Here is a 15775-nt window from a genome sequence, read left to right as displayed (position 1 = left end):
TTATTGTAATATTGCCTTTTCTATCTCCTGATTTATTTTCTGCCCCACATCCTGACGACTGCTCGGGGGCCTGTACGTAACCCCCATCAGGGTCTTTTTACCTTTGCGATTCCTCAACTCTACCCACCGAGATTCTATGCCTTCTGATCCTATATCACTTCTTGCTATCGATTTAACTTCATTCCTTACTAACAATGCAACCCCCCCCCCCTTGGCCCATCTGCCTGTGCTTCCGATAGAACACATATCCTTGGATATTTAGATCTCAGCCCTGATCCCCTTGCACCCACGTCTCTGTGATGCCCACAACATTGTACCGGCCAATCTCAATGTGCGCAACAAGCTCATTTATCTTGTTCCATATACTGCACACATTTAGGTCCAACACCCTCAGTCCCGCATTGACCACCCCCTGTCTCATGCTTGTCACCTTTTTTGCTCTGCCCGAGGGTAGATTCCTGCCACCTTCTATACTCTGTTTTACTATGTGGTCTGGAAACTTTACTAATCTCTCCTGAGCCCTCAGCTCCATTAACCTGCACTTCTACCCTCTCCTTTAATTTTGATTTTCTAATTCTCCATACAACTGAACCGCCCCCCCCCCCCCCCCAAACTATTTAGTTCAAAGTCCTATCTACAGCCCGAGTTATAGGACTCTGGTCCCAGTGCGATTCAGATGAAGACCATCCCAGCAGAACAGGTCCCCTCTTCCCCAATACTGATGCCAATGTCCCATGAATTCAAACCCATTCCTCCCACACCAATCTTTCAGCCACACATTTACCCCCTTAATCTTATTGACCCTGTGCCAATTATCTCGTGGCTCAGGTAGTAATCCAGAGATTATTACCTTTTTGGTTCTGCTTTTTTAATTTCGCTCCTCGCTGTTCATACACCCTTAGCAGAACCTTTGTTCCTGTTCTACCTGTGTCATTGGTACCTACGTGGACCCTGACAACTGGGTCTTTACCCTCCCATTCCAAGTTCCTCTGCAGCCCAGGTGAGATGTCCTGAACCCGAGCACCAGGCAGGCAACACAACCTGCGGGAGTCTCGATCCTAGTTGCAGAGAACAGTGTCCATGCCCCTCACTATACTATTCTCAATTACGACTTGCTTCAAGCTTTGGTTTATTTATTTTTATTTGTGTCACAAGTAGGCTTTCATTAACACTGCAATGAAGTCACTGTGAAAATCCCCGAGTCGCCACACTCTGGAGCCTGTTCGGGTACACTGAGGGAGAATTTAGCACGGCCAATGCACCCTAACCAGCACGTCTTTCAGACTGTGGGAGGAAATCGAGGCACCCGGAGGGAACCCACGCAGACACGGGGAGGATGTGCAGACTCTGCACAGACAGCAACCGGCATTGTGGCACTGCTGCCTCATAGCACCAGGGACCTGGGTTCAATTCCGGCCTCAGATGACTGTGCGGAGTCTGCACGTTCTCCCCGTGTCTGCGTGGGTTTCCTCCGGGTGTCCGGGTGCTCCAGTTTCCTCCCACAGTCCAAAGATGTGCTGGTTAGGTTGATTGGCCGTGCTAAATCTTAGTATCCCAAGATGTGTAGGTTAGGGGGATTAGCAGGGTAAATACATGGGGTTACGGGGATAGGGCCTGGGTGGGATTGTTGTCAGTGCAGACTCGATGGGCCAAATGGCCTTCTTCTGCACTGTAGGGATTCTATGATTCTGTGAAGCCGGGAATCGAACCCGGGTCCCTGGTGCTGTGAAGCAGCAGTGTTAACCACCATGCCGCCCTCTGAATATTTCCCTCCTCGCTTTGAGTCCAATTTTTTCTACTTCAAAGTAAAGGTTTGGATGGAATTTTCTGCTGGTTTGTGCGGAACTCAGGTACAAGAATTGATCCGATTTATCACCTTCCACAGGGGCAGCTATGTCCTGGGAGATTAGTCAGACAAAAGCTGCACCAGCCCCCCAGTCCCCCCGCTCTCCCCACCCCCAGCACCCCCCCTTCCCCATCCGAGCTCCCCACTGATTCCTTATGATTCGCAGATTAACCACATTAACACTCAGGGAACCCCATTCCTTACATAAATACCCCTGTTGCTGATATTCTGCGTGGAGGTGAGAGGGAGTGGGGGTGGGCGGTGCTATAGGGTAGGAATAGTGAGGGAATGGATGGATCTAGAGTCAGTGATTTCGGGGTGAAAGTGCAGAGAATATTTGGGTGGGGAAATATGCTTCAGTCGCATTTCACATCACAGACAGCAGAGGGCGGTCACATCAAGATCATTTCCAGCAAGTTGATGTCTTTGCCACAAAGACAATCCTCATTACAAATAAGAGGGTTGGTGATTGGCGGGGGTCATCGCTCACAGATCAAGAACAAATGACAAAGATTATCCGCTGATTTTTTCTTTAAGAAAGATAATCTTCCCCTTCAAAATCCTGGTTTTGTAAACTAACGGGAGGACCTCAAATTGCAGAGATTTCAGATAAACCCAGAGGGTGCAACCATCACCATCTGGTCACCGTCACATTGCTGAGCTGTGGGATCTTGCTGTGCACAAATTGGCTGCTGAATTTCCTATATTGACTTCATCCGACACGTACTTCATTGGCTGTAAACACTGAGATGTCCTGAGGTTGTGAAAGGCACTATATAAATGCAAACCTTCCTTTATTCTCTCACCCGCAACCACAACCATCTAGAAGGACAAGAGTAGCAGACACCTGGGAACGCCCCCACCTGGAGATTCCCCTCCAAGTCACTCACCATCCTGACTTGGAAATATATCATGATGTGGAGCTGCCGGCGTTGGACTGGGGTGGGCACAGTAAGAAGTCTCACAACACCAGGTTAAAGGCCAACAGGTTTATCTGGGATCTCGAGCTTTCAGAGCGCTGCTCCTTCATCAGGTGAGTCACTCCAAAAGCTCGTGATACCAAATAAACCTGCTTACAGTGGAAATATATCACCGTTCCTTCACTGTCGCTGGGTCAAAATCCTGGAATTCTCTCCCTAACAACACTATGGGTGTACCTACACCACATGGACTGCAGCGGTTCAAGAAGACAGCTCTTTACTCAGAGAGTATTAAGGGCGTGGAATGCCCTGCCTGCAGCAGTAGTGGACTCATCAACATTAAGAGCATTCAAATGGCTTTTGGATAAACATATAGAACATAGAACATTACAGCGCAGTACAGGCCCTTTGGCCCTCGATGTTGCGCCGACCAGTGGAACCAATCTAAAGCCCCACTAATCTACACTATTCCAATATCATCCATATGTTTATCCAATAACCATTTGAATGCTCTTAATGTTGACGAGTCCACTACTGCTGCAGGCAGGGCATTCCATGCCCTTACTACTCTCTGAGTAAAGAACCTACCTCTAACATCTGTCCTATATCTCTCACCCCTCAATTTAAAGCTATGTCCCCTCGTGCTAGCCAACACCATCCGAGGAAAAAGGCTCTCACTGTCCACCCTATCTAATCCTCTGATCATCTTGTATGCCTCTATTAAGTCACCTCTTAACCTTCTTTAACGAAAACAACCTCAAGCCCCTCAGCCTTCCCTCATACCTATGGATCATATGGATGATATTGGAATAGTGTAGATTAGAGGGGCTTTAGATTGGTTCCACTGGTCGGCGCAACATCGAGGGCCGAAGGGCCTGTACTGCGCTGTAATGTTCTATGTTCTATGTAAACCACTACCTTCCCAAGGGGCAATTAGGGATGGGCAATAAATGTTGGCCCAGCCAGTGACACCCACATGGTAAATGAAGTTACTGTTTGGGGTAAGAGGCTGCATCCCTGTTGCAGTGTGTCACACAAGAACAATACGGAGTTAGCACTCCCCCACCAACCCCACACTTACCCCTCCAGCCCCTCCTCCCCCTCTCCCTCCCAGTAGTGAGTTTCTTCCAGTAAATCAAGTGTTAAACAGAAGATTGCAGCGGTTTTGTCTTGACCTTTCACCTTTCACCTTTCCTCTGTCTCTCACTCTCTGCAGTCTCCCATTTCCCTGGGGAGCCACTTTGCCCAATGAGATCCCTTGTAGATGTTGGAGAGGATTGACAGGAAATCAATCGGATCCCAGTCAGTCTATCGTCTCAGATCCACCAGAGAGAGAGGGGGGGAGACAGAGAGAAAGGGACAGAGAAAGACAGGGAGAGAGAGAGACATAGAGTGACAGAGAGAGACACACACATAGAGAGAGAGCGAGGGAGATAGAAAGGGACAGAGAGCAAGAGAGAGAGTGAGGGAGGGAGATAGAGAGAGAGACAGAAAGAGAGACAGAGACAGAGAGAGTGAGGGAGATAGAGAGGGACAGAGACAGGGAGACAGAGAGAGGGACAGAGACACACAGAGAGAGAGAGGGGGGGAGACAGAAAGGGACAGAGACACAGAGAGACAGAGACAAAGAAATGGACAGAGAGAGAGAGACAGAGAGAGTGAGAGAAGCAAAGAGGAGTGAGGGAGACAGAGAGAAAGACAGAGAGAGAGAGAGTGAGGGAGATAGAGAGGGAAACAGAGAGAAAGACAGAGAGAGAGAGTGAGGGAGATAGAGAGGGAAACAGAGAGAGACACAGAAAGAGAGAGACAGAGAGAAGGGACAGAGGCTGAGGGAGACAGAGAGAGAGAGAGTGAGGGAGATAGAGAGGGACAGACAGACGGAGACAGACAGAGACAGAGACACATCGAGAGAGAGAGAATGAGGGAGACAGAGAGGGACAGAGACAGAGAGAGTGAGGTAGATAGAGAGGGAAATAGAGAGGGAAATAGAGAGAGACACAGAGAGAGGGACAGAGACAGGGGGAGAGAGAGACACAGAGAGACAGAGAGAGTGAGAGAAGCATAGAGAGGGAGTGAGAGAGACAGAGACAGAGAGTGAGAGTCAGAGAGAGTGAGAGACAGAGAGACAAAGAGAGAGAGAAAGAGAAAGACAGTGTGTGTGTGAGAGAGCAACAGAGAGAGAGTGAGGGAGACAAAGGGACTGAGAGTGAGAGTCAGAGAGAGTGAGAGACAGAGAGAGAGAGAAAGACAGAGTGTGTGTGAGAAAGCGACAGAGAGCGGAAACCCAGGTGAGGAATTAAGGACATTAAGCATCTATCAGCCCAGTGACAGGCTGTCCAGCCCAGGGTAAAGATGCTGACTCCCTGTCACTCCCAATCTGGGCTCCTGCTTTGCTCTACCCAAACTCACCCTCCACACATTACAGCTCCCCCCAGGTAGCATCATTCAGTCATTTAAAATCTCCTGTTTGTGTTCTCTGCCGTTCTCTCGTTTGGTATCTTGAAAGTGCTGGTTATCTGTAATCCCCACAACCAGTGTACCAGGCTATTCCACCATGGAAGTCTCACAGCAGAACCTGACCCAATCCTCAGCCAATCTCTGCACACACGGCATGGCGTAGTACTGTAGAGTGGGTGTGTTACTGGACCAGTCATCCAGAATCTGTATCTATGATCTGGGGATGAGTCCAATGCCCAGCACGGAGTGAAATTAATTAAATAAATCTCATCAAGCGGTGACCATGAGGCTGCCGGATTTGCTGTCAAATCCCAATTAGATCTGCTCTGGATGTGACTCCATCCCCAGAGCAATAGAGTGGCATTTTAACTGCCCTTGGAAATGCAAACCACCCACCATCACTCTCACAAGGGGCAATAAAATGTTGATCTGGCCAGTGACGCTCACGTCCCTCGACAGAGTAGAAACCAAACCCAGTGGGAAGGCGAGAGATTGGAGTCTAAAATTCACCGTTTACTGAGCTGTAAAGTTTGGGTAGAATTGAAGGGTTTGAGTGAGATGGACAGAGTGGAGATTCTGGGGTTAGACTGCATGAGCAGAGGGGGTGTGTGGAGTTTGTTAGAATAGAATAAGGGGAAACTGCGTTACTGGCAGGAGGGTTGGTAACCAGAGGGACACAGATTTAAAATAATCAGCAAAATAGCCAGGTGGAGGTGAGGAGAAATGTTTGTTCTGGAGCGGTTGCAAAGCTGGATCGCATCGTCCGAATAGACAAGAGAAGCAAATTCAACAATAACTTTCAAAATGGAACTGGATAAATACTTGAAGGGAAAATAACCTTACACGGGGAAAGAGCAGGAGAAGAGTGGGATTAAATTGATAGCTCTTTCAAAGGGCTAGCATAGGCACAATGGACCAAATGGCCTCCTTCGCTGCTACACCATTTTATGATTCCGTGATCTGAAGCTGTGTTTACTGAACAGCAGTTGAACATTTAAGGAGTTGTACTGAATGTTAATATGTTAAACCTAACACATTACAACTCTCCTAATGGAACAAAGCACCTTCTGAAACAAAAACAGAAAATGCTGGAGAAGCACAGCAGGTCTGACAGCATCTGTGGGGTGAGGACAGAACCAACATTTCGATTCTGGATGACCCTTCGGCAGATGCTGTGAGACCTGTTGTGTTTTTCCAGCATTTTCTGTTTTTGTTTCAGATTCCAGCATCTGCAGTATTTTGCTTTTATTAAAGCAGCTTCTGAAATGATATGAGCAACGCCAAAGATCAGCAGCTAATTACATTTTCCTCTATCAAACACAGACTCTGCTCTGTCCTCCCTCAGTCTGCCGAGACTTGATGGGTTTCACACTCACAGGTACATTTCCCAATCCTTCATCTAAATAGTCAATTCTTATGTAAGTGGAGATAGCAAGGTGCTGCCTATTTGGCCTTGGGTGTGTCTGAGTGTGTGTGTGTGAACGTGTGTATGTGTGTCTAAGTGTGTGTGCAATGTGTGTGCGTGTTTCTGAGTGTGTGTGTTTCTGAGTGTGTGTGTGTCTGTGTGAGTGTGTGTGTCTGAGGGTGTGTGGGGGCAGGGGAAGAGGTGGGTCGTGGTGGGGAATGGAGGGGGCAGTGAAGACTGCTCTTGTGTTTATCCAATCTTCATGTTGTTCCCAGCAAGAGTTAGTAGATGACAAGAACTCCCTAACTCGGAGACACAGGAACCAGTCCCTGAGCTGGGACAGTGAACTCAATGGAGACACAAGGGTCAACTCTGGCTCCTTTTTGACTGCAGTTTGTTCCCGGATAAAATTAGTAAGCAATCACAAGAGCTGTTCTTTGGTTTATAATTTATACCTTTCAAGTCTTTGTGTTTGGCAGAGGATGTCACTGATCAGGTTTTTAATACATTAATTGCCAGGATGTGGGTATCTCACTAAGGGCAGCATTTACCACCTCTCCCTGGCAGTGGGGTTAATAGCTGCTGAGACCTGAATTTTCACTCAGTCGGGAGAAATCCCAGCTCCACAAACCCACATTTTAACAATGACTGCCCCCACGTTGGACTGGTGGTCTGGGGGAGCTGGCTGGATTATAAATCGGTGGGTGGGGAGGGGTCACCCCGGAAGGGGTGAGGATGGCGGTTGTGGGGGCATGCTGGGTAGAAGGCTTACCTCAGGGTTCTGGCACTGTGTCCAAAACTGAAACAAAGATCCAACCAGCCCTCAACAAGACCCCCACCCCCCCAGCGCATACTCCCCATGTGCCATCCATGCCACCTCATGCCCTGTGCCTACCCATGACTCTTTATAACCCTGAAGCCAAGTAGTATCAGCCCACACCCTCTACCCACCACTTTTTACCCTTACACCTGCCACGCCACTCACTCAGTTTCCACCATCGGCCAACATCAGGACTCGTGTAGACATGAGATAAAATAAATTCCTATGAAATAAAGTTTTAAGTATCTAGTGAAGAAAAATTTATTGTAGGGTCTATATTAAAAAGACCCTCATCATAAAAACCCATTTATTACATTTTCTTCAACCACATAAAGCCTTAGAACAACAAACATTTCATTCACATTTTTAAATCATTCATAGGATGTGGGCATCACTGGCTGGGTCAACATTTATTGCCCATCCCTAATTGCCCTTGAATTGAGTGGGCGGCATGGCGGCACAGCAGTTGGCACTGTTGCTTCACAGTGCCAGGGACCCGGGTTCAATTCCCGGCTTGGTTCACTGTCTGTGTGGAGTTTGCACATTCTCCCCGTGTCAGCGTGGGTTTCCTCCGGGTGCTCCAGTTTCCTCCCACAGTCCAAAGATGTGCGGGTTAGGTGGATTGGCCATGCTAAATTGCCCCTTAGTGTCAGGGTGACTAGCTAGGGTAAATGCATGGGGTTATGGGGCTATCACTCTATACCCACCTTACCCATGTAACTATCTAAACGCTTTTTAAAAGACAAAATTATACCCGCCTCTACTACTACCTCTGGCAGCTTGTTCCAGACACTCACTACCCTCTGTGTGAAAAAATTGCCCCTCTGGAAACTTTTGTTCTCTCCCCTTTCACCTTAAACCTCTGCCCTCTAGCTTTAGACTCCCCTGCCTTTGGGAAAAGATATTGACTATCAGCTGATCTATGCTCCTCATTATTTTATAGACCTCTATAAGATCACCCCTCAGCCTCCTACGCTTCAGAGAAAAAAGTCCCAGTCTATCCAGCCTATGAGCTTTGAGTTTATGAACCTTTTTAACATGTCCATGGCTGTCTTTAACACTTTCAAAGGGCACCTTATCTTCTCCAAAGATGTCCCAGGACCAGTTCCAGAGAGATGCCCTGGCTATCCAAGCCAATCCTGCAAGCTCAGACCAGGTCAACTCTGCACACTTTGAGTCTCATATTCCCGAGTTCCCAAAATCCCACTTCAATGAAGAGGATTGAAATGGTCAGTTGTCTCTATAAACCACATATACACGAAACTGGATCCACCCCATTCCCAGCCCAGACAGGGTAAGGACAGCAAGATTCCTTCCCAAAAGAGCTTTAAGGAACTGCTGTGATGTTGTCGATAATTTGATAGCTTCATGGTTCCATTCACCGATCTCAGTCTCTATTTCCATAGCTTTTAATATTTCAGATTCTCAAACTGCCCAGCATGGATTTTGAGCTCACCATTCTCTAGCTGAGTGTTAACAGCATGAGTTCTTATTCTGAAATTCCACTCTGGAAAAAACCTCCACTACATAACGGAGAGAATGCTGCATTGTCGAAGGTGCTGGCTTTCAGAGGAGACGCAAAATCAAGATCCTGCCTGCTTTCTTCAGGTAGATGTGAAAGATCCCATGAACACTATTCAAACCCCCGCCTCGCAGCTCCGCCGACCTCCCCCCCCCCTCCCCCGGACCATCCCCCATCCCCCAACCACCCCCCCCCCCCCCCCCGGACCATCCCCCAACCACCCCCCCCCCCCGCTCCGCCCTCTGTCCATCTAATGACTTCCTAAATGCTGCAACACTCCAGCCACTGATCCTGTAACTGGCGAGTCTGCCCAGACTGAGTGGAACTTGGCCCTGAATCTATTGCTGAGTAAGAGTTTTAACACCAGGTTAGAGTCCAACAGGTTTATTTGGTAGCAAATTTTGCAGTCAGTGCATTGACAATCACACGCATTGATCAAATGGCATTTGCTACCAAATAAACCTGTTGGACTTTAACCTGGTGTTGTTAAACTTCTTACTGTGTTTACCCCAGTCCAACGCCGCCATCTCCACATCATGACTACCGTCTATTGCGGAGACCATGGAAGGGTTAATGCAGGCCGAAGCTGCTATGAAATGGGAGGGCAGCCCATTAACGTCTGAAACAGAAGACAGCGTTGACTCCACGACCTTGGGCAGCAGCTGGGAATCTGCTCCCCCTCCCCAAGGACACATCCCAGAGAGCACACTGCACGAACTGTCTACAGTGCTATTCAGTGACGAACAATACTTGCCTTTCTTGCCGGGTAGTCACCGTGTGTGTTGTTGCTGTTAACAGTCAGTGCATTGACAATTACACGCATTGATCAAATGGTCATATAGGAACCTGTTTGTAGTCGTGATCCACGCGGATCCTACAATGTTATAACTTTATCGCCCACCCTTCACTTAAACACGATTCTGGAGAGCTCCCCTGAGCAGCTTTCAGGGGCTAAGGCTGCACAATTTCACATTGATCTTGAAGCAAAATCAAGGAGTCATTGGCAAATACATTGACTGCTCCTCTCTCAGGACTGAGGATATGATTGGAGGGGTTCATCATGGAGAAATGGGATACTGACATTTGCAGGAGGCTGTGGTTGGGTGGTAGTTTCCAGGGGCAGAGGGGTCCCGGTGGGATGTGAGGGTGGTAGTTTGCAGGGGCAGAGGGTCTTGGTATGGTTTGAGGATGGTAGTTTGCAATGGCAGAGGGGTCCCAGTGAGGTTTGAGGGCTGAAGGGATGGCAACAGCATGAGTGTGGGTCAGGAAGGGAAATTGGGTGGGTCACTGTGAAAAATTCTCATCTGTGCATCTCACCACAGTGATTTACTGCAGGATGGCGATTTGTTTTTTAAAAGCTATTTTCCAAAAACATTGTTTCACAAATGAAAATGAGCAAGCATTCTTGATCTCCATGTGGGGGCCTTCACTGGTGTACCCAGAGCGACAGTGAGAGGGGGTGTACCCCAATCAGAGTGACAGTGAGAGGGGGTGTACCCCAATCAGAGCGAGTGAGGGGGTGTACCCAATCAGAGCGACAGTGAGAGGGGGTGTACCCCAATCAGAGCGACAGTGAGAGGGGGTGTACCCAATCAGAGCGACAGTGAGAGGGGGTGTACCCCAATCAGAGCGAGTGAGGGGGTGTACCCAATCAGAGCGAGTGAGGGGGTGTACCCCAATCAGAGCGAGTGAGGGGGTGTACCCCAATCAGAGCGAGTGAGGGGGTGTACCCAATCAGAGCGACAGTGAGAGGGGGGGTACCCAGAGCGACAGTGAGAGCGGGTGTACCCCAATCAGAGCGAGTGAGGGGGTGTACCCAGTCAGAGCGACAGTGAGAGGGGGTGTACCCCAATCAGAGCGAGTGAGGGGGTGTACCCCAATCAGAGCGAGTGAGGGGGTGTACCCAGTCAGAGCGACAGTGAGAGGGGGTGTACCCAATCAGAGCGACAGTGAGGGGGTGTACCCCAATCAGAGCGAGTGAGGGGGTGTACCCAATCAGAGCGACAGTGCGAGGGGGTGTACCCCAATCAGAGCGAGTGAGGGGGTGTACCCAATCAGAGCGACAGTGCGAGAGGGTGTACCCCAATCAGAGCGAGTGAGGGGGTGTACCCAATCAGAGCGACAGTGCGAGGGAGTGTACCCCAATCAGAGCGAGTGAGGGGGTGTACCCCAATCAGAGCGACAGTGAGAGGGGGTGTACCCCAATCAGAGCGAGTGAGGGGGTGTACCCAGTCAGAGCGACAGTGAGAGGGGGTGTACCCCAATCAGAGCGAGTGAGGGGGTGTACCCAATCAGAGCGACAGTGAGAGGGGGTGTACCCCAATCAGAGCGAGTGTGGGGGTGTACCCAGTCAGAGCGACAGTGCGAGGGGGTGTACCCCAATCAGAGCGAGTGAGGGGGTGTACCCAATCAGAGCGACAGTGAGAGGGGGTGTACCCCAATCAGAGCGACAGTGAGAGGGGGTATACCCCAATCAGAGCGACAGTGAGAGGGGGTATACCCCAATCAGAGCGACAGTGAGAGGGGGTGTACCCCAATCAGAGCGACAGTGAGGGGGAGCTGGATTATCAGGAGCGATCATCTGCAACAGTTGTCCCAAGATCAGGATTTACTAATTCCCTGATGCAACTTCCTAAGATTCTTTCATTCATTTAGAACAAAGATCAAAGAAAATTACATAACAGGGACAGGTCCTTCGGCCCTCCGAGCCTGCACCGACCATGCTCCCGACTTAACTAAAACCCCCTCCCCTTCCGGGGACCATATCCCTCTATTCCCATCCTATTCATGCATTTGTCAAGACGCCCCTTAAAAGTCACTACCGTATCCGCTCCCACTACCTCCCCCGGCAACGAGTCCCAGCACCCACTACTCTGTATAAAAAATCTGCCTCGTACATCTCCTTTAAACCTTGCCCCTCGCACCTTAAACCTATGCCCCCTAGTCATTGACTCTTCCACCCTGGGAAAAAGCTTCTGACTATCCACTCTGTCCATGCCTCTCATAATCTTGTAGACTTCTATCAGGTCACCCCTCAACCTCCGTCATTCCAGTGAGAACAAACCAAGTTTCTCCAACCTCTCCTCATAGCTAATGCCCTCCATACCAGGCAACATCCTGGTAAATCTTTCCTGTACCCTCTCCAAAGCCTCCACATCCTTCGGGTAGTGTGGCGACCAGAATTGAATACTATATTTCAAGGTTCTATAAAGCTGTAACATGACTTGCCAATTTTTAAACTCAATGCCCTGGCCGATGAAGGCAAGCATGCCGTATGCCTTCTTGACTACCTTCTCCACCTGCATTGCCACTTTCAGTGACCTGTGTACCTGGACACCCAGATCCCTCTGCCTATCAATACTCTTTAAGGGTTCTGCCATTTACTAAAAGAAGTTGATGTGGGCGTTGCTGGCTAGACCACCATTTATTTCCCATCCCTTATTGCCCCTTGAGAAGGTGGTGGTCACATGCCTACTTGAAGTTTAGTTATTAGTTTCATAAGTAGGCTTACATTCACACTGCAATGAAGTTACTGTGAAAATCCCTTAGTTGCCACACTCCGGCACCTGTTCGGGTACACTGAAGAATTTAGCATGGCCAATGCACTTAACCAGTACGTCTTTTAGACAGAGGGGAAACCAGAGCACCTGGCGGAAACCCACGTAGACACGGAGAGAACGTGCAGACTCCACACAGTGACCCAAGCCGGGAATCGAACAAGGATCCCTGGCACTGTGAGGCAGCAGTGTTAACCGCTGTGCCACCATGCCACCGCCAATGCCACTGTGCAGGCACACCCACAGTGCTGTTAGGGAGGGTGTTCCAGGATTTTGACCCAGCGACTGCAAAAGCACAGCCAATATATTTCCAAGTCAGGATGCTGAGTGGCTTGGAGAGAAACCTCATCCAAACTAACAAAGTTTCACCAACACTGAGTCTGGATGACCCTCAGGAATCACCCAAACTCAAAACATTGGCTCTATTCTCTCCGAAGGAGCAGCGCTCCGAAAGCTTATGGTATTTGCTACCAAATAAACCTGTTGGACTTTAACCTGGTGTTGTGAGACTTCTTACTCTATTCTCTCCCCACAGAGGCTGTCAGACCTGCTGAGATTTTCCAGTAATTTCTGTAACCAAAAGAGAAAATGCTGGAAAATCTCAGCGGGTCTGGCAGCATCTGTAAGGGGAGAAAAGAGCTGACGTTTCGAGTCCAGATGACCCTTTGTCAAAGCAATTCCTGTTTTTGTTTCAGATTCCAGCATCTGTAGTATTTTGCTTTTAACTAAATCTGGGATGGATTAAGTTTACAATGGGCTGCAGTCAGCGAGAGGACGGTTCACCCTGTAATACTGAACTTTACACTGGGACTCAGGAAAGGCATCAGTGCTTCTGATGAACGAATGTAAGCGACCTGGGGAAACAACGCAGAGCGAGTTAAATCTGTCACGCTACAGTACCTAATTATCACAAATTATTCATTGGATCTTTAAATCTGCAAAAATATAGTTAATGTAGTGAGTCACCTCAGCATTACACATTTCTAGTGCTAACATCTGCCACAAAGGAGGTGTGAAAGTTTGCATTCCTGCAACAGTGGGAAATATCCATAAGCAATTTGGTTGGACATGGTTTTGGGGGGGAGGGGGGAGTTGGAATTGTTGCATATTCAGCTGATGTTACACACCAAATGCAAAGACAAAGGGAGATTTGTTCAGCAGCATGAGGATATTAACCATAGAGACACTATATGCATCTTCACAAAACACTGCCAGCTGCCAGCTGAACACAACACGGGCCCTGTGTGCCAATGGACCAGCTCCAACTCCGATTGGGAAAGGACGAGGGGCCTGCAATGTTTGTGAGTCATGTCTTTTTTGTACCCATGAACTGCAGCGTCTGTTAATCACTACACAATGGGATGTTTCAACTCATGCAACGCAAGTCAACTCCTAATCGCTAACTAAACAACAGCAGGCGTGTGTGACAATCCCCAGATTACTGCAATGCTGGACAAGTTGGCAGGAATGCCAGGAAGCAGAGGACACAGATTTGAGATCATTGGCAAAAGGGCCAGGGGGGGGACAAGAAACTCTCAGCACAGAAGGTGGCCAATCGGCTCATCATGCCAATGCTAGCTCCTTGAAAAAGCAATGCAAGTTGCCACTCCCTGCTCTTTAATCATAAATGCATGAAAAAGGAAACAATTTTCAGGTTATCAATGAATTTTGATGGCGTTTTTATTTTAAATACAGTGCGTTCTGATCAGGAGCACTGCCCGAGGGGGCAGCAGAAGCAGATTTAATAACTTGCAAAAGGGAACTGGATATTTTGATGACAACACCAGGTGCCGGAGTTAACAAGCGCTCCAGCTGCGTGGATTGGATCCTCTGAATGGAAGTTAATTTGTTTTGGAATCTGTGATTCCTTCTCCTCCACCCACCCACCCAATGCACCCTCACCTCAGATATAAACAACCCCCACTGCGAGGGGGAGGTCTCACAATGGTCACTCCAGGTCTGGCACAGATGCAGTGCTGGAGAAAGAGAATGGGAGCTGGGGTCTATTCAAGAGAAGATGGTAGATAAATGCTCCTTCAATATGCATCAGTACCACTAGTTACCCAGGAATAAAATGTATCACGTGTCAGTCAGGACTCTCGATGTCAGGTTGGGATCCAGCGCCACTTGTTGCAAGCGCTCTGATGTTCTTGGGAGAGGATCAGCTGCGATGCCCTCTGCAGTTCAATATTTCAGTAAACACTTGGTGTGGGTTCTCACATCAAGATGCTGGAGGGCAGGCAACAACTGCTGAACCGTCCCCCAGCAAAAAGCAATCACCTTTAGGAGGAGAGAGGAGGGCAGACGATTGCGTGGGTTTCCTCCCACACTCCAAAGATGTGCAGGTTAGGTTGATTGATCATGGAAAATTGGCCCATGGTGTCCGGGGATGCCTAGGTTAGAGGGATTAGCGGGGTGGATAGGTGGAGTTACGGGAATAGGGCTGCACTGTAGGGTTTCTATGATTGTTCAATTGCGCTTCATTCTAGATATTTCCTCAACCACCCCAGCCTGACTTTTTAGAACAAGGTTTACTGCAGCCAGTCCCTGCAAGTAAGAAAAAAACAACAGTCTGTGTACAGGCTGCCACATGGCTGACTTTGCCTCAGGGAACAATTACTGGCCAAGAGCTGCAGCATGAACACAGTGCCACTGGTGAAGGGCACTGGGCAAGGAGAAGCCTAAATTACTGAATCCTCATTTCTCTGGGTTTGAATAAGTAGCTTCAAATCCAGCCCACTCCCAACGGTCAGGACTCAGAGAAAAATGCATTTGTTTGATCCTCTCAGCAAAGGGGAAAAGTTGAGACACTGAAGCTGGAGTGGAAAGTCCTGGCGTTTTCTATTTCAGCAGCTAACAGCGAGCAAAAAGCTTCTGCATTCATTCAGATGCCTCACTGTCGGGGGCTCGAATCGTTGAACATCAATATTAAGATTCACAATGAAACTTTGCTCCCGCTTACTACATGACATGGGTGGCATGGTGGCACAGTGGTTAGCACTGCTGCCTCACAGCGCCAGGGATCCGGGTTCGATTCCCGGCTCGGGTCACTATCTGTGTGGAATCTGCACGTTCTCCTCGTGTCTGCATGGGTTTCCTCCAGATGCTCTGCTTTCCTCCCACAGTCCAAAGATGTGCGGGTTAGGTTGATTGGCCATGGAAAATTTCCCCTTAATGTCCCGGGATGTGTAGGTTAGAGGGATTAGCGGGGTGGATATATGAAGTTACGGGAATAGGGCTGCACTATA

Source organism: Mustelus asterias, chromosome 11, assembly GCF_964213995.1.
Source record: "Mustelus asterias chromosome 11, sMusAst1.hap1.1, whole genome shotgun sequence".
Taxonomy (NCBI): domain Eukaryota; kingdom Metazoa; phylum Chordata; class Chondrichthyes; order Carcharhiniformes; family Triakidae; genus Mustelus; species Mustelus asterias.
Note: the sequence above shows the minus strand (reverse complement) of the source record.